At 41.9% G+C, this 18,510-nt stretch overlaps 1 pseudogene; it reads right to left on the reverse strand.

Moving 5' to 3' along the window:
• Positions 1 to 760: 760 nt before the first annotated feature.
• Positions 761 to 18,276, reverse strand: LOC140691408 (matrilin-3-like; annotated as a pseudogene).
• Between the last annotated feature and the right edge of the window lie 234 nt (positions 18,277 to 18,510).

Genomic DNA, 18,510 nt, shown 5'->3' on the forward strand with positions numbered 1-18,510 from the left:
TTTCTTCTAAAAGTTACAAGCTTTAAAGCTGAAAAAATTATATGTATCAAATATGTAAGTGAAAAAAGTTAGGCTTATCATTAACATTTTAAAAACATTAGGTTTTGTTATTTGTTATAGTAATATTTATAAATACATAATTTTATTGATTGGATCCTAAAGTAAAACGATAAAGTAAACTTAGGATTTTTTTGTCCTTGGTAAAAAGTTATAATACTCTTAATTCACAACTAAAGTCTTTAGTTGTGTGTTTCTTTCTCACATCAAAATGAATTAAAAATGGCATATAACAGTTCACTTGATGTGTGTTAACTATATTTAGGTACGTGTATTACAATCCCCGATCATAGTTTCAGCAGTACTTTAGCAAAAATGATCAAAAACCAAAAGTGTTGAAGATAAAGTTCTAAATTATATTCATCTCAATTTAATGGTATGATTTTTTTATGTGTAAATACTTTGTACAATTTACACTCTCAATAATAAGCCTGGTTTATACTATAAATATTATCAAGAAAAAAAATAGATCAAAAGTTCCCATTGTATGTATGGTTATTTTACTAATATAAACATTTAAAAATTAAATGGCTCAATTAGTAAAGAAAGAAAGAAATATGAAACTTTACATTCTATTTACTACCAACTATTTCACAGTCATAGCTTAGAGACACTAAAGTTTGCTCTTAATAAGGATATGGACATTTATTTCCTTAGAAAAACGAAACTGATTTTCCAGAAGGTCCTCACACTACTTATCCGGTAACATTCAAGCATTTGTAATGGCAAATTATTAGCAGGAATATTGAAGTGTGCCGAATTATTAAATACACCAAGCGCTCCATGTTTCCAGGTGAAAAAATTGAGCTATTTTACGATGTATTTGTCCATATTCATTTGCTTGCAACTTCTCCAAAATGTCATCGAGTGGCAAGTTGTTAAGGCTAACACCACATATTTTTAGACATTAGAAAATGCAACCACACTTTCAAACACTTCAATACAAGAAAAAACATTTAAGTTCTATTTTGAACAAAAAGAGTAAAATTGTTTTCTCATCAATAATCTAATTTACTCTAAAACTCAGATATTCTGTTCTTTAGAGAGCATGATATAAAGCAGTGGTCTTCAAACATTTTTGCTCAGATATCCCCTAAAGTAATTTTGACAAATGATATCTTATATTTAAATTATATGGATATATACATATTTAAATTATATGAAATTTTTCTTAAGTTTAGTTACAAAATACGCAATTTCTGCTATATTATAAATAGTGACTCTTTAAAATAAAATTTAAATCTGTCTTTCAAATGTATCCCATGTAATATTAATACCATACTGAATTAATACTACTATCATTCTTCTAAAATAAAATATTTCCTTGAAATTGTATTTCTACTTTCTCTACAGAATTTTATTCTACTTTGAATCTTGGAAATCTGTTCTTGATCACTCTATTGTATTTCGTTGATGTAAACTTTATACAGACAACAAGCAAATACACATTTATATCGAAATTACCTTTAAATTAATTTTCTTTGACCATGGGCTCTAAATTTTTTAAATGATCTCATTTGAGTTATCATTACAACTATTTTGGGCACACAGTTGATCTAAACAATAAACAAATTACAAATTCTGACATAAAATCATTTAAAACAAAAGGTAAGTTTTGATTAGAAATGTATCTCTTAATGGAATTCATTGGGGGACATATGTCTATAAGGGCTTCATTAATAATCTGTTGAATTTACCCTTTATTTGGCTCTCTGGAGAGTTTACTTTTCCAAGAAATTCACCTTAGTAAAGGGCAGGCTGAGTAAGAGGTATGCCTTTTTTATATAAAGTTAGGAGAATGGTGGTACTGAAGAGGTGAGAAAAGAGAATGCCAACTGACCCCCAGTCACATTTTAGGCAGATCAATGTAAGGAAGCGAAGGATTTGGAAACTGATTCCTTTAACATTTTCTGTGCTGCCTCAGCCCCACCAATACCCCTTGAAGGTCTCTGCAGACTCCTGGGGTGGCCCCATCTCAGTCTGAGTACCACTCCTCTGGGATGACTAGAATGGTGTTGTCAGTTCACTTGAGCTGCGCTAAGAAAAAGTACTTTTTCCTGAGTGACTTCTTTGGCTAAACAACTGATTTGGAAGGTTGCTGAGGTGCTACTATGTTCCATTTTGAAGTCTGCGTTTTGACCACTGGGCTGGACAGAGAGAGTGCACAGCTCTGTGTCTTCTGCACCGTCACACCCTGGTAATCAGCTGACCCGTTCTGAATATGAAAGCCATAGTAAGGAATCAGCAGAATAGCACCACCTGTTAAACAGAGCTCAGTGAGGAGCTTCTACATCTGTGAAAAAGCACTAGGAAAATAAATAATTACACAGCTTTTACACATAAGTAAAGATAGGCATAACAGTCTATTAAAACATTTGAAAAGAATTCTAAATTTAGAAAATAAAGCTATGTGCTACTATTGCTCATCTCAAAACTTAACGAACTTTTTCCTTATCCTGTGGAATGTCGGCCCAATTTTAGTACCTCAGCTTGCTTCAAGCAGAAGCAGAAAACCTTCCAGAAAGGATATGTTTGGTGTTCAGCCTCTGCAGATACGAGCTGACCTTATCCCGGAGTGCCAGTGTGGCTTCACACGCACAAGCATCTTCTGTGGAGATGAGTCTTTGTGCTTCAGTGGCTGACGAGAAGGACAGTACACAAGTTTTACAGCTAATCAGAAATCATAGCAAATCAGGAAATCTGTGCTTCAGTACTTCCATTTTTAAGACTTACCTAAATGCATTTCTCTAGAAGAGAAAAGGATATAAGAGCACAAAGAAAGATGAGAAAACACTGTGGAATTTGAGTGTCACAGAAGAAACTGAGTTAGGAGATACTGAGGAAAAGTTTACAGCTCTCAAAGCCGTGGGATGGTAGCATGAGAGTTCATTATATTGTTCTCTATACTTTTGTGGTTGTCTAAAATTTTCCATGATATAAAGTAAGTGTTTAATTAGATGATGTAATGCGGGGGGAGGGTATAGCCCAAGCGGTAGTGAGCATAAGTCAAGTGGTAGAGTACATGCTTAGCATGCACAAGGTCCTGGGTTCAATCCCTAGTACCTCCCTCTGATCATAACTAAACCTAATTATCTCCCCCAAATAAATAAATTTTTAGTTAAAAAAAAAACAAGAAGAAGAAGAAGATGCCCAGAATGCAGAGATAAGGCAATCTCCTTGTGATCCTGTGTCCTCAATAAGAAATGAAAATGAGGAAAACGGTCCTCTATTTGTGTGGTTAGAATATTTTAAGGATTAAAACTAGGTAATTCCCGATTTCCTATACAGACTTATTCCACTGAATGGTTTGAACTGAGAATTCTAGTTCTTACCCATAAATACTTTGGAACTAAGAATTCAGGTTTCTATTAACATTCAAGCAAAGAACCTGGGAGAATGATAATTCTAACCCGAATTTCTTTCTGTAATTCAGTGAGGCAGCTATTCCTACTCAGTATCGTCACCCCTAAAGTTGCCTAACAGAAATAAGAGTAACTTCCCAGGTCTGAAAACATGTATAATCTTCCAGCTGAGTAGTAGTACTACCTGAGGACAGGGCGTAGTCCTTTCCGCCTACATTTTCTCCCATGTGCTACAAAGAAGATATGAGGCTGGGGGACCACAAATTCACTTGATTAAATATAACCTATGTAGCTGTCCAAATCCTACTGAAACTTTCAGGGATAGCCAGCTCAAATCCCCATCTCAATTGGTTAATTAGTAAGCCCCAAAGTATTTACTGAATATCAAGTATATGCCCATCATCCCTGTACAAAGTATAAAACTGGTACCTATGACACTTTTCCAGTGTATCTTGCCTGACAAACTGTAAGCTCTGTGAGAGAAGGGGCTCAGTGTAACATCCTCACTAAAACACCCTATGGAAAATTGGGATGTTGTGCAATTGAAAGTTGAGAGATGGGTCCATTCACAATAGCATCGAAAAGAATAAAATGTTTAGGAATAAATTTAACAAAAGTAGTGCGATACTTGTACACTGTGAACCACAAAATATTAATCTGTCTCCAGGTCCTTCCTCCGGACCTAACAGAGTTCTTGATATATGACAGTAGCTCCATGAATACTTGCTGCACAAATAAATAAGTGAATGGCTAAAACAAGTGAGGTCAGAGCCTAAACCACTACAAATCATGCTGGAATCCTCACCTTCCAGGAGAAGAAAAAATGCCCAAGACCGATTTTTCTGAAGATTAAACACTTAGGTCGGGCGACAGTACCCAGACGTATTCAAATTCTAGAAGCAAGCTGCTCCGTATTATTGTCACCCTTCCCAAGAACTGATCCATACTTGACTTCAAATGAAGAAATATCTGCTGAGTAACTCTCAGGTATAATGGTAGATGCTAGGAATACAGAGATCTACTGCCCTTCGGGGCTGGGGCTTACAATCTACAGGAGCATAAAAAACACCAGTCCAAAACCCTTGAGTTTTCTTCCCCAAATATGCTTCACTCTCAGTCTTCCCTCAGTAAAGATGCCCCATCCCCCCAGCTGCTCAAGTGGAATACGAAAGCCATCCTTACTCCTCCCTCATTCTATCCCCAACATCCAGTTTATCACCGAGCCCTATTCATCCTCCCTCCAAAACATATCTGGAATCAGTTTACTTCTATCGTCAATGCCACTGTCCTAGCCCAACTGCAATGGCCTCCAAACTGGATTTCCTCTGCTCTCCATCCTCTTCAATCTACTCTTCACACAGCAGCTAGAGTGACTTTTAAAAATATAAACAGCATTAGGTCATTCCTCTGCTTCAAACTCTCCATGACTTCCCATTTCTCATAGAATTTCCCTTGCCCCAGGATATCAGCATGATCTGGCCCCTGCCTAACTCTCTGAACTAGCTTGCACCACATTCCTCCTGGCTGGTCATGCTTCTGTCACACTGGTGGCCTTTCACTTTCTCTCCCCTCTAAAGCCACCACACAGGGCCTAGCATTGCTCCCCCTCCTCCGGCCAGCCTCCAGTCTCAATTTACCTGCTGCCAGTTCTCAGGTTTCAAATGTCACCTCCTCAGAGAGAGCCCCCCAACCTGAAATAGTTTCCTCCAACCCCTATTCTGTTATTTTCCATCATTGCTTATTTAATCTATAAATTTGTATTAAAAAAAACAGATAAATGATGAAGTCAGATCGCAGAAGAAAGAATGCCTGGCGGAAAAGTAGAATTATTCCATTCTGAAGACAGCCGGGAACCACTGGAGGATTCTGACCAGGAGCAAGACTCAGAACTGTGCTCCAGACTTGAAGACAAGAGAGCTTACTCCTAGAAGACTGTCCTAGCCACATGAACTAGGCTTAAAGGGACAGTCTTACCTGAACATGTCTTCTTGTCTTCATTCAAGGTGTAGTCATTGTAACAGTCGCAGTGGGAAGAGGCGGCCCTGTCATTCACACACAAATGTGCTGGCAACATGAGAGCCCAGAACACACTTGTTACGAACTGACCAGGAGTGGGGCAAGAAATAAAATATTCACAGATTACAATAGGAAACCAAACCCAGACTTCTGGGAGAAAAGAACCTTTGGTTTGGTCCCAACAAGTACAGCAAATGACTCCTTCAGTCATCAACGAAGTGTTTTCAGAAGACCTGTTTCCCTTTTCCCTAACATCTCTTTAGCCTCGCCTTTTATTGCATATACCACTTTCCTTTTTATTTCTTGTAGAAATCTTGGATACCTTCTTTTCTTCCTACCTACAGCACTGGGGCAGCACTGAGTCTTGATTCTATTCCAGAACTTACCTTTGGCGCTTCCTGATGACCATAAATGCCTCCAACATCTCCACCTATACAAAGGATTATCTTCGCCATCACCAAAAATAACTTATTAGGGACCTACCTGGCCTGCACCTGGAGCTAAATTGATGCTGCCCAAAAAAGACTGTATTGACTGAGGGCCTGCCCTTGATACATACACAATGGAACAGAAAACAATGGCTTGCGTGTATGTGCACACACGCGCACAGAGATAGAGACAAAAATAACCGCAATGACAGTGATGACGATGGTGTATGACTGGATAAGGAAGCATTTATTACCTGTCACAAGTAAGTACGTTACAAGGAGCAAGGGCTTCCTGGGAGACATAGGTTCTTCCTCGGCCACTAAAGGAGCCAAACTACTTTATCTGTTCCCCTCTAACTCTTCTCTTAAGTGTCATTCCATGCTCAAAACCCTTCCGTGGCTCACTATTGCCTACAAAACACTTTTCATGAAACATATGGCTCTATGTAATCCACCTTCACAGTGATATTCCCCTTCACTACTACAATTCAGATGTTTGCAGCAAAATAGCAGAGCATTTCATTTTCCCCTCATCCTAGCTTAGCAGCCGCTCCAGAAATAACAAGCATACAAGTCTGCAGCCTCCGGCCCCTGATCTGCGGCTCCACATTTAATTTACAAACCTTCCCACTACCCAGCAAGGGGTAGGCAGGTCATTGCAGGGGGTCTGGCCCATGTCATGCAGCCAGTTTTAGAATGGCATTCATTATTAAAGTGTGAAAAATACTAACTGCCCCATCTTGTCTTTTTCTTCTATCTCCTTTTGCTCTCCTGTGCTTTCTACCCTGAGATGGTATGGCTTAGTGTTTGAGAGAATGTGTCACCACCAGAGCAAGTACCTGGATTCAAATCCTGGCTCTGCTACTCAGCAATCAGGTGACTACAGGCAAGTCACTTAATCTGTTTGTACCTCAGTTTCCTCATAAAGTTTCTGTGAGCAGTAAATGTGTGACAGCATCTAAAATGCCTAGAACTGTACATGGTACACAGTCGGTGCTAACAGCTCCTGTTACCTGGAAGTGTTGCCTGGAGTTGTCTGCATTAACTGAAAATCGTCTTTGATTTCTTTTTTTAATAAAATGTTCCATTTTTATTCTATAATATCTGTTAGTTTATATCTAAATTTGTTTTTGTTTCCTTTTTCCAGGCCTTCTGTTTAAAGGCCTCAGTTTAAAGTACCAAGTGGGAATATTTGTGATGGTTTGAAATGTGTGACCATGAATCCTCTCCATCCAGGCGATTTAGTCCCTCCACCCTTGAACAAACCAACACAAGCCACGCCCCTTGCCCTTGCTGCTCTCCATCTAAACCTCCCCTACCTTCCAAGGCCCACCTCCAGCCCCAACCCCTCTGTGTCTGGTCCAGACATCCTGCCTCTGCCGCCCTTAGTACCACCAGTCCCTGACTACTTAGTCCCTGCTTCCTTAAGGTGCTGGTTCTCTTTGCACCCAGAGGCAGAAGCTTCCACTTTATAGCCCCACAGTGCTTAGCACAGTCCTGGGAATCAATAGATGCTCAGTACTCTTGTACTGATCTCATTTTTTTAAAAAAGGGGACTTGGTGATATTCCACTTCTTTTAATCTCTCTTGAAAAGATCAAGAGAAATGTAATGTATCTCCTCAAGGGAGAAGAAAATACACATAAAACCTAAAAAAAATATTGAGTATGCTAAAACGAAACACCACTCAGAGAGCTAGGAGCTTCTCTAAGGAGTGTTTGTACATTATAAATGCCACCCTGTTCTGCTAGTGAGTTTAAATCATACTAATGAGGATTAGCAGTGCTGGCATGGGCTCCCTCACCAAGTCGTAAGGCTCAGATTGACCTAAGATTGATCATCTAGAAACTGTCAGGAAAGGACTTGCTTCAAACTTACTGGAAGATTTGTGTGGGTCTAATTCAGTTGTTTACAAAGTCTCCTTTACTGAAACGATCCAGCTTTAAGATTAACTCTACAGAAAAGTTACAGGCCAAGTTTTAATTGGAAAAAGATCACTTCAGCCTATCACACCAAATAGTTACTGTCCAACTGACTTCCTTTGAAGTTTCCTATTTGCTTTACAGAGCTATAAAATTTTCCTGAATAAGGACCCTGCATTCAATTAGCTTTTCTCATATCCCCCACTGCCTACCCATTTCCAAGTAATTGTCTGAAGTAAGCTATGTTTGCAAAACCTAATGAGCTCGTTGCCCTCTGAGCACTATGTCTTGGTCTGTAAACATGGTAGAATGTCTGAGGCCCGATTCTTTACATTACCTTTAAGAATCTTCTCTTGGTAAATTGCAAGTTGGTTTCACCACAGTAGAAAGAGCCACATGTGAAAGAGTTTACTGAATGGACTTTACCTGAACATGTTTTTTTTATCTTCATTCAGAGTGTAGCCCTCATAACATTCACAGTGGTAGGATCCAGCTCTGTCATTCACACAAACGTGCTGACAGCCATGTGTACCAAGCGCACACTGATCTTGAGCTGCCAAAGTCCAGAAGGAAAGAAATTAAACGTGGAAAAGTCTTTTATTACCCATATAGAGAAATCTTCTTATTTGTAGGTAGAAATGCAGAAGCAGAAAACTGATTAGAAACCATTCAAAGCCATCAGTCATATTTGTTCTTACCAATAAATTAGCTGAGTAAAACAAAATCCTACACACATAATATTATACTTCGATCGTCCTCAACTCATGTTCACAATCATTTTTACTGAGTTTTCATTATCTGAGTATCTCATAAATACTTTGTAAAGCATTCCTTGTAGGTTTGTTGTATTTATGCTGAATCTGAGGGATTCCAACAGTTGTGGGGATAATTATACTAGATTCAGAAAGACATTGAACTAGAGTTTGAAGAAACCATAGCTCAACCCTCTCTTGTAAGAAATAAGGAAACTGAGTCCAAAGGAGACCAACTGACTCAGAGCAGCATCAGAATTCAAGACCCAAATTGCCACTCAGTGATCTTTTCTCTGTACTGACATATTTTTAAACTATTTTTTAATCTTTGAACTGCTCATTTTGAAATCACTTCAGGCTCACGAAAAAGTTGCAAAAATGGTACAAAAAATCCTGCACTTCACCCCATTTCCCCAAATGTTAACATCCTATACAAGCACAGTGCTATTATCAAACCAGAAAATTAGGACTGATACAATGCTATTAACTAATCTATAGACCTTATTCAAGTTTTGCCAATGGTTCCACCACTAACGTCCTTTTTCTGGTCCAGGATCTAATCGAGGATCACAAAGTGCATTAAGTTGTCACACCTCCTTAATTTCCTCCAATCTGGGACATTTCCTCAGCCTTTCTTTGCCTTTCATACAGTGACACTTTTGAAAATTACTGAAAAATTATTTTGTAGAATGTCTCTCAGTTTGGGTTTGTCTGAGGCTTCCTCATGATTCTGAGTTTTCAGCAAGAATACCACAGATGTGTTGTTGGGCCCTCAGAACATCATGTCAGGGGATCCACAACATCACTATGTGTCATTGCTGGTGACATTAATTTTGCTCACTTGGCTGAAGTGGTGTCTACCAGGTTTCTCCACTATAAACGTACTGTTTTTCCCTTTATAAGTAATAAGTATCTTGTGGAGTGTTATGTAATTTTAATCTACTAAAGTGTCTTTAGCATCTGGAAAGGACTGTTAGGGCTGGGTACAGAGAAGGAAATGAACAACACACTCACACATGTGGGTCATAATACACACATGCTCCTGTTTCTAACGTTTCTAATAAGAGGTGGGAAAAGCCCAAGATGGCGAGAGAGGAAAAGAGACCAAGCTCCCCATCGATGGACCCCCCCTCCCTAACACTGGCTAGGGAGGCAGGCAGACAGGGAAGCAATAGTAGAGCCCCCTCCCCCACTTACCGGAACACGTTTTCCTGTCTTCATTTAATGTATAACCCTCGTAGCACTCACAGTGGTAGGAGCCCGCTCTGTCGTTCACACAGATGTGTTCACACCCATGAGTGTTAAGAGCACACTTATCAATAGCTATCAAAAGATGATCAGGACAAATGTCAACATATCGGAAATGTGGTAAATAAATGATTATGGGCCATACCACACACACACACACACACACACACACACACACACACACACACACACACACACACACTGCTAATGAAACAAGACAGACAGGCACAAGAAGAAGACTGCCAGCCTGGAGGTTAGGAACTGACGACCCCTGATCCTGGCTCCTTCACTACCAGGCCCCATGATGTGGATTATCCTTTCCCCTTCCTTAGGTCTCAGTTTCACAACCTATAAAATGAGTATGTTGAATTAAACAATCTCTAAGTTTTCTTCCTCTCAAAAACTTTTTTCTAGGATTTTACAAAATGGACCTAATTCCCATTCTTCACTGACTATATGTGATGGCTCATATGGCCGATGTGTGAGAACCTCCCTAAATTTTCTTCCATTTCTAGATTCCACGAGTGTCTATAGTCACAAAGGCTAGAGTAGCTTGTATTTAATTAATTATTTAATTAAAAAAATCCAGTAAAATATTCAAATCCTCAAAAGGACCAAGAGTTTGGGCCCCTTTCCACACTAGCCCTTTTCCCTACTGGCCCTTCTCTCTAAAACTAGTAATAAGTCCCGTCAGAGGCTGTTTTATGTATTATCTCACTTTTCTTCTCCTGTTCCCTCTCAGGGAAAATCGTTGACAACAGAAAACCAGCCAAAAGGCAGTGAGGAGAAAAGCATAAAGCCAGTCTCCAGCCCAGATAGTGAGTCCCTGCGTCAGTCGCAGTCAGCCGCCATCCCCTAAGCAGGCCTCACCTGAACACGTCTTCTTGTCAGCATTCAGGGAATAGCCTTGGCTGCACTCACAGTGGTGCTTGCCTCCCCCGTCACTGACACACACGTGCTGGCACTGGTGTGTGCCAAGCACGCATGGGTCCAGAGCTGTGCAAAGAAATTTATAACAGTCAGTGTTGACACGTAAGAAGCATTTTAGATAGTTTCTCTTCCATGTCAAAAACACATTGCTCTCTGGGTTCCTCTCCAATGCTATCTTTAGTTCACTATAAAAACTGGCTCTTTTCCTCTGTCCCTGGCCTATTACAAATACCACTCTTAGTAATGTTTAAATTAGTAACTAGTAATGTTACTAATTTAAAATCATAGATCTTGCGGTTGACTTCTCAAAGGATAAAGGGAATTTTGAATTTGGAGGCCTAGCCAAACATTTACAGGAGGCAGGCAATTTGATATTTTATTCAGCATATCCACCTGACCAGAAAAAAAGACTTTTGCTTCCCAACAAGAAACAGGGAGAACAATAAAGTACTTCCTGAAGTTCTATGAGCTAGTGGTCCCACAGCAACCAGAACCCAGATTGCAAGGGTTCTATAGTTGTGTCTAAACAGAATTCACACTCAGACATTCCTCTCAGCCTGGAACCCACTCACTCTTGGGCAGCAATATGTGTTTGAACATGCAAATGGTGGAGGGCAATGCAGGTAACTGTCTTCTGAAAATGCAACATGGGTTCCTGAACTCAAATGTATTTGCATGCAACCTCAGGGGCTCTCCTATCTGCCAGGAGAATAAACTCATATGCTATACACAAACCGGTAAAAAGAAAAGGAAAAACACAATAAATAAGATTATGTTAGCTAAACTGCATCTTCATCTTTTTGCTCCTGGAGTCATTTCTATCTCTTTGGATTTTTTTTTTTCCTAGTGACATGTTTTGATAGAAGAATCAATGAATGGAGTCATTTCTGAGAAACCAAGGAGGCCTTTTGGAGGAGGCCGGCACCCTCATGGCAGGTTACCCAGCCTCCACTTTTTGGCAACAGGATAAGGCTAATATTTTCCTAAGAAGGGCCTTTTCATGGAATAATCTTTCCAGCCCGTTGACTACAACAAGCTACCCCTCAGTCTTTTTTCCATAGAGAGGACATTTTCCCCCAGAACAAGCAGGCCTTTTGTACCAGAATGAAAAGATGGCCACTCACCACTTGTTACTGTATGTCCTTCAACCCCCAACCCCAGGTGCTAGCTTTGAGACCCAGCCTTGCCACAGACTAGTATCTTTATGCAAAAGCTCTCACCCACAAGCACAAGGGGTTTTCCTGGGAGAAAGAAAGCCATTTTCTTTTGGGAAACCAATGAATGCCGAGTAGATGCCACCAAAGCCAAGGACAGTTTGTGAAGGGCCAGTGTCCTGGGGCAGGAAAGACAAGGGGGCCTCAGCCAGGTCGGGCTTAGGTCTTGACTGAGACTTCATCTCCCATTTCCTGACAAATTGTTGACTGCTGAGTTTCACCTTCATTTATATAAAAAGTCTCCTTGAAATTTATAATTGTAATTATTGATTCACTTGTTTGTCTCATCCCCACCCTCAGACTGTTGCTGGATAGTAGAGAGGGACTACCTTTCTCTTTGTATCGTCAGTGATCAATAAATGCATGTTGAAAATACAAAATGTGGAATAGATTATATAGCCAAAGGTATCTACTTTAAAATTCACCCGAACAGGGCAGTGCCCGGATATAGCTCAAGTGGTAAAGTGCATGCTTAGCATGCAGGAGGTCCTGGGTTCAATCCCCAGTACCTTCTCTAAAAATAAATAAACTAAATATATCCCTCCTCTAAAAAAAAAGTAATAATAACACTGCTAAAATTCACCTGAGCTAGAAATCTGTCCACACCTACCTGGATAATTCCACAGGGGGCTTTGAAAGATTATCTACAAATGACAAAAAACATAAAGCATGAATATAGAGAGAAATAGAAATTTTAAGAAGAAAAACAAAACTAAAATTTAAAATTAAAAAGTTTGAGTCCCACAAATTCGCAATTCTGATCAGTGACTAAAAGCAAACATCAACTTTGAATGGATTCATATTCGTGGATTTGGCTGATTCATGCTAAAAAGTCTAATTAAATCAGCATATTCGTATTTAAACTCTATCCTAAAGGAAGAAAGGAGGACAGTAACAGAACGATCAGAAAACAAAAAAACAAAAACAAAAAATACCCTGCTTTGTGCTAGCTCATGAGTGAGCTGAAATCTCAGTCTCCCTGGTCCCTAATCCTGCCCATCCACAAGGAGTAATCTGAGAAAGAGCCAACCTGAAAACTGGAGTATTCCTTTGTGTGCACTCCGACAGTTCCGCTGGAATGTAAGCCTGCTGATTCTTCTGTGGATGGACACACTTCCCCGTTTTCTGCAGGAAAACAAACAGGGTTCTGTTAAACCTAGAGATGGTAAAACTAAAGAAAACATCTGGAAAAACTGTGGAGGGCAGAAGGGAGAAAAGAGGTGTCTTGAGTTATTTATTTATTTATTTATTTATTTTCCTGACCCCATCAGGGAACACAGGATCATTTATCCTGGATATTTCCAAAACTTCACATTTCTAATGCAAACATGAAGATTTTATGAGCAAACCAAGTTACATATATAAGGCAGCTCTATATTCCTAATCAACAAATTGTATTTAAATTCATTTTTAAAAAAGCACAAAAAAATTATTTATAAAAGTTTTCCTTAAAATTTCCACCAAAAGAAAGAAAAAAAAAAAGAATAAATCTCTTTTTCTTTGGATACACGATGTCTGACTATAACACCCTTTCTAGTGGGAAGCAAAGACTTACCACAGAAGGTTTTCTGGAATCTAGAGGAAAGTTTCTCAATGACCCCATAGCTCTCCACGTAGAAAATGTGCTCGTCCAGGGGTTCACTGGCCATCATCTTGAGAGACTCCATGTCTGCCCCGTCCACACCCACAGCGTAGAGCTCAGGGCCCGAGCCGCCACCTCGTTCACCTGGTCCTGGGGCCGCCCATCTGTCATGATGATGGCCACCTTAGGGATGTTGGAAGTGGGCCCCCAAGCTCCTGCCTCCACTGTAAAGGCTTCATCCATCGCTGTCTGGATGGCCAGGCCGGACATGGTGCCTGTAGACAAGGGTGTGATCCACGCCATGGCCCGATTCATGGACTGCTTATCCGAGTGGGTACCGAGATGAAACTCAATCTTCACTGTGCTAGCGTAGTTCACCACTGCCACCCGTGTGTCCACAGCCTCAGTGTCCAGAGTGTCGATTATCCGTGAGACAAATGTTTTCACTTTGGTGAACTCCAGGGGCCGTACACTATGGGAGCTATCAATGATAAACACCAAGTCCAAGGGCCTGCTCTTGCAAACACCTGCAAATAAGGGTGTGGGGAACAGAAATGACTAAGCCATGATCAGACCACAGTCAGAAACTCGGCAGTTCTCCCACCTGGAGAGCTCTGGGGTTGGAGACCAGGCAACACAGCATCCTCTGACCCCATGTTACCCCCGTTTGCTCACTTGCCCAAGACCACCCTCCGTTTGGATGTTGAAAGCACTGAGGCCTTCAGAACACACTAGTGAGAATTCACATAAAGGTGTGACTTTCCCTAAACATCTCTCCTATGGACTGGCTAAGCCCTCACATTTCACTTGGAGTCTCATCCCTCTGTGTAAAGTTCTGCTCAAAGGTTCCTCTTGACTCTCAGGAATAAATAGATTCCAGACCTTTCTTGGGCACTTTGTGCACCTCAGGCAACGGGACAGTGCCTGAACCATGTGACAGGGCAGCCTCACGGCTCACTCCCCTGCCCAGGCCTCACAGACCCCTCAGGCAATGGCAGTTTGAGGCGAGGAACATGTGTTCTCCTGGTGGCATCATTCTTTTACTCCACTCCCAAGGCGGTGAAGACTACTCCAGAGTGGCCCTAAATTCTCCCTCCAACTGGTCATTCACTCATGTTTAGTGGATTTTGGGGCCCAGCTAGCACTGAGCTATAGCTTGAAAGTGGAAAGAAGCAGATTAAGTGGAACTTAATCTGATCCATGTGTATTGCATTTGCATCTTTGTGAACATGTCTTGTTTAAGAAGCAGAGATTTTGACTTGATCTCCATCCTACGGCCCCCACCGAACTCTCTTAGTGACCTCTTTCATTTTTCATTTACCAAATTTTTTTCTTGAAAGCTTACTGGGTATTAAGCCAAAGGGCTACTAAAGCAAGTCAGCCAGATTCTCTGCCCTCAAGGAACTTGTATCTTTCCCACACAAAAGGACCTGGCATGTTGTAGCTACATAGTACATTTCTGTTTTCATCTCGTCTTATTCATTCCCCTCTGACAATCTCATTCTACTCTCTTCTCTCTCCTAACCACCAAAATCAAGTCCAAAAGTCTGGCCAGGCTAAGAGAGAAGCCTTTTTCAGGTCATTCCTCCTTCTGTTCCAGCACATACCCACACGCACACGCACACACACATCATATACACCAAGCCCTAAATGGAAACGAGATACCTGAGCATGACGTGTCATTAGGGTCTTTTCTTTCCTAATAGGGGGCTGGAAATTGATGCTACTCTAAGAAGGCAATTTACTTCATGTGTAGCGGGGGAACGAACAGGTTTTTATTTGTTCAAAATAAATTCCTAGGCTAAGCAGTTGATGACAGAAAAAGCCCTGTCTGGAACAGGAATTATGCATCTATATAGATTTCTTTTAAAAACTGAAAACTATCCTCTTGGTTTTATCCTGATTCCTAGATGTATTTAATTAGAAAAGTAAATAATATTCTACTTTCAGTAACCTTTTGGCGATCATAGGATTCCAACACCACAACCCTGTGATGTCAGAGATGCAGAGGTTGTTCTTATTCCCATTTTACAGGTGAGAAACCTGAGTCTCAAGGAGGTATAAGAGCTTGAAAGCTGTAGAACATAGATTGGATTCCAGGTTTCCTAACTCCTATCCCAAAGGGACTTTTCACTGCATAGTTGCGTCTCTCTGAGGCAACATTTTCCACCACAGAAATCAACATTATCTCATATACCTAGTAAACATCCTGCATGTTGACTTTGAGCCACCAGCCTGAAATATGCTGTATGACATGTATTTAGCTAAGTCAAAAAGATTTAATTCTTTTTTTTTTTAACAACTCCAGAATTTCATTTCATCCCTGATTGCTATGCATCAAGAGCAAAGAAGAAGAAAGTCTTTCTGGAGGATGGATCTGGATGTTTTTGCACAACTGGAGTAAAAGGAAAACTATGTATCTAGCAATGCTGTCACTAACATCCAAATGATGCCCTTACTAATATCTAGGTTATGTTCTTAAAAGTAAACATGCAAGATTCCTTCCTTCTCCATTTGATTTTTCACATGGAATCATCTATGGGAGGTTACAGAGGGTGAGGTGGGCAGAATAACCCCCCTCACCTCATGAATATGTCCATATCCTAACCCCCAGAACCTGTAAGTATGTTAATTTATGTAGTAAAGGAGACATTGCAAGTGTGATTAAAGACTTGCGATGAGGAGGCAATCCTGGATTATTCTGGTGGGTCCAATGTAATTACAGAAGCCCATAAAAGCGGCAGAGGGAGGCAGAAGAGGAAATCCGAGAGACGGCATGTGAGAAGGACTCACCCTGCCTTTGGTGGCTTTGAAAATGGAGGGGGAAATCCACGAACCAAGGAATGAAAGCAGCCTCTACAAACTGGAAAAGACAAAGAAACAGATTCTCCCCTAAGATCTTTCCAAAAGGAACGCAGCCCTGCTGACACCTTAATTTTAGTCCAGTGAGACTAGTGTCAGAGTTCTGATCTACAGAATTCCTGGATAATAAATGTGTGTTGTTTTAAGCCACTAAGTTTGTGGTAATTTATTACCACAGGAATAGAAAATACAGGGGGCCTAACTCGGATGGCAGGACATTCTGTGATTATCTGCTCACTTCCTGATTTGGACCCTCTCCTCACTGTTTTTGAATCTCATTCCTCTTTACTAGTTAACAGCACTTTGATTCTCAGAAACCAAGAAAATGGAGAATCTGAATTTCCTAAAATGCTTCCTTATTCACAGTAATTGTTAATTTCTGATAGTTCCACTAGAAATAAAAGCCCATAGCAAAGCTTAGCAATTTCTGGATGCAAAAAGGAGGGAATTTGGAAAAGAGTGCAATGTGGTGTTTGTTAAAGAATTATCATTCAATATTGAGTTGGATCCCAGGTAATGAAGGACGAGTGCTGCTTAGGGGAAATATGACCACCCAATGCAGAATCCCTCCTCCCTCTCCCAGTTCCATCCCCAAGGGAAGTGGATCAGGACCAGAGGTAATATTTAATTCTGGGAGACAAGTTTCTCCCCTTATCCCCATTCCTGCCTGGCCTGGAGCAACCAACTAGCTACCAGCTGAATTTAACCATTGTAAACCCTGGCACAGCCCGTCTCAATGACAATGCTCTCACCATTTCAAATCCAGCCCAGTGGAGCTGGGGCAGGGAAGAATCCCTTGTGCTTTTCATCAACATTATCCAGAAAGGTGCAGGAGGGGTAAACAACACAAATCAGGCTGAGGCAGATGAAACTGGCCAGATGAGACTCAACATCCAGAAAATGGTTTGGGGCAGCCTCTCTTTAACAAGTCTGAAGCTGGACTTTTTGGTAACGAAGATAAACTCTCATATAAACCATATTAAGAGCTTGGTAGCTTGGAGCAGTAGAAACACCCATGCTTGGAATACCTGAGCTCTGTGTTTTACCCCAGGCTCTGAGACTGATTTGCTGAGTCCCCTTGGTTTGACAATCCTCAGTTTCCCTACATGTACTGTTAGGGATTCGGTCAGATGATCTTCCAGCTCTGCTGCTCTAGGAGCTTTGCTCTGCCACAGGAACCAACTACTGACCCAAAAGAGAAATGAAATTGTTCGCCAAAGACCCAAAGTGTCTTGAGTGTTTGAGAATGTAAGAGAGTACAGGTTAGGGCTGGGGCCCAGTCAATCAGAGAACTAAAAGCAGAATCTCAGGAAGGGTTTATTGAACTGAACCAGAGGTGGAAATGGTCAGAGAGCTGGGAGGTACCCTGTGTTCCCACAGTTGCCCCATCCCCCCTGTCCAAATCTCAGGGGGGCAGTTGCTGGAGTTCTAACTTCTAGAGATTCAAAGTCTAGCCCTGGCTATGAGTGCCCTTGGGCATCTCCCTTCCCTTCTCTGGATCTCAGTTTTCCAGAGTTCGTTGGGGAGGGGATTGTTCTCCGGCACCATGGTCTTGCGCAGACTGGGATGGAAGAAACACTTGTCGGATGACGGAGGCTTTTCCTCCTCATTCGACGCTGGATTCCCGTGCCCATCCATCCACTCCGCTGGCACCAGCCCTGGATCTCCCTCCTGCCCTCGCCCAGGCCATACCTGTGCCGCGGGCCCCGCCAGGCTGGCCGACTCCCGCATAGGCCGCGCCGGTGGGGGCGGCCAGAGCGGGACGGCGTCCAGGGCTGCCCCCTGGGCCTCGAGTCTCCAACCTCCGGAAGCCCGGTCGGGCCTGGGGGCCGGGGGCGGCGGGGGGGCGGCAGCAGCAGCAGCTGCCAGAGCAGCAGGACCAGTCCCGGGAGGTGGCGCGGCATGACTGTCTCGGTGCTGCTGCCCGTGTCAGTCAGCAGGTAGTTGCTCACTCGCTGGCTGGGTCAGTCTCGGGCCGGTGCCCGGCGCGCGAGCTGCTCATTTAAAGGTCCCGCGGTCCTGAGCCCCTCCCCGTGGCCTTGGGCCACGCCCCTCGGGCGTACGCCCCGCCCCGCGAACCCGCCCCGGGGCAGCGGCCAGCCGGGCCCGCGCATTCCCGCCGCCGCGGACGCGGAATG

This window comes from Vicugna pacos, chromosome 35, assembly GCF_048564905.1.
Source record: "Vicugna pacos chromosome 35, VicPac4, whole genome shotgun sequence".
NCBI classification, from domain to species: domain Eukaryota; kingdom Metazoa; phylum Chordata; class Mammalia; order Artiodactyla; family Camelidae; genus Vicugna; species Vicugna pacos.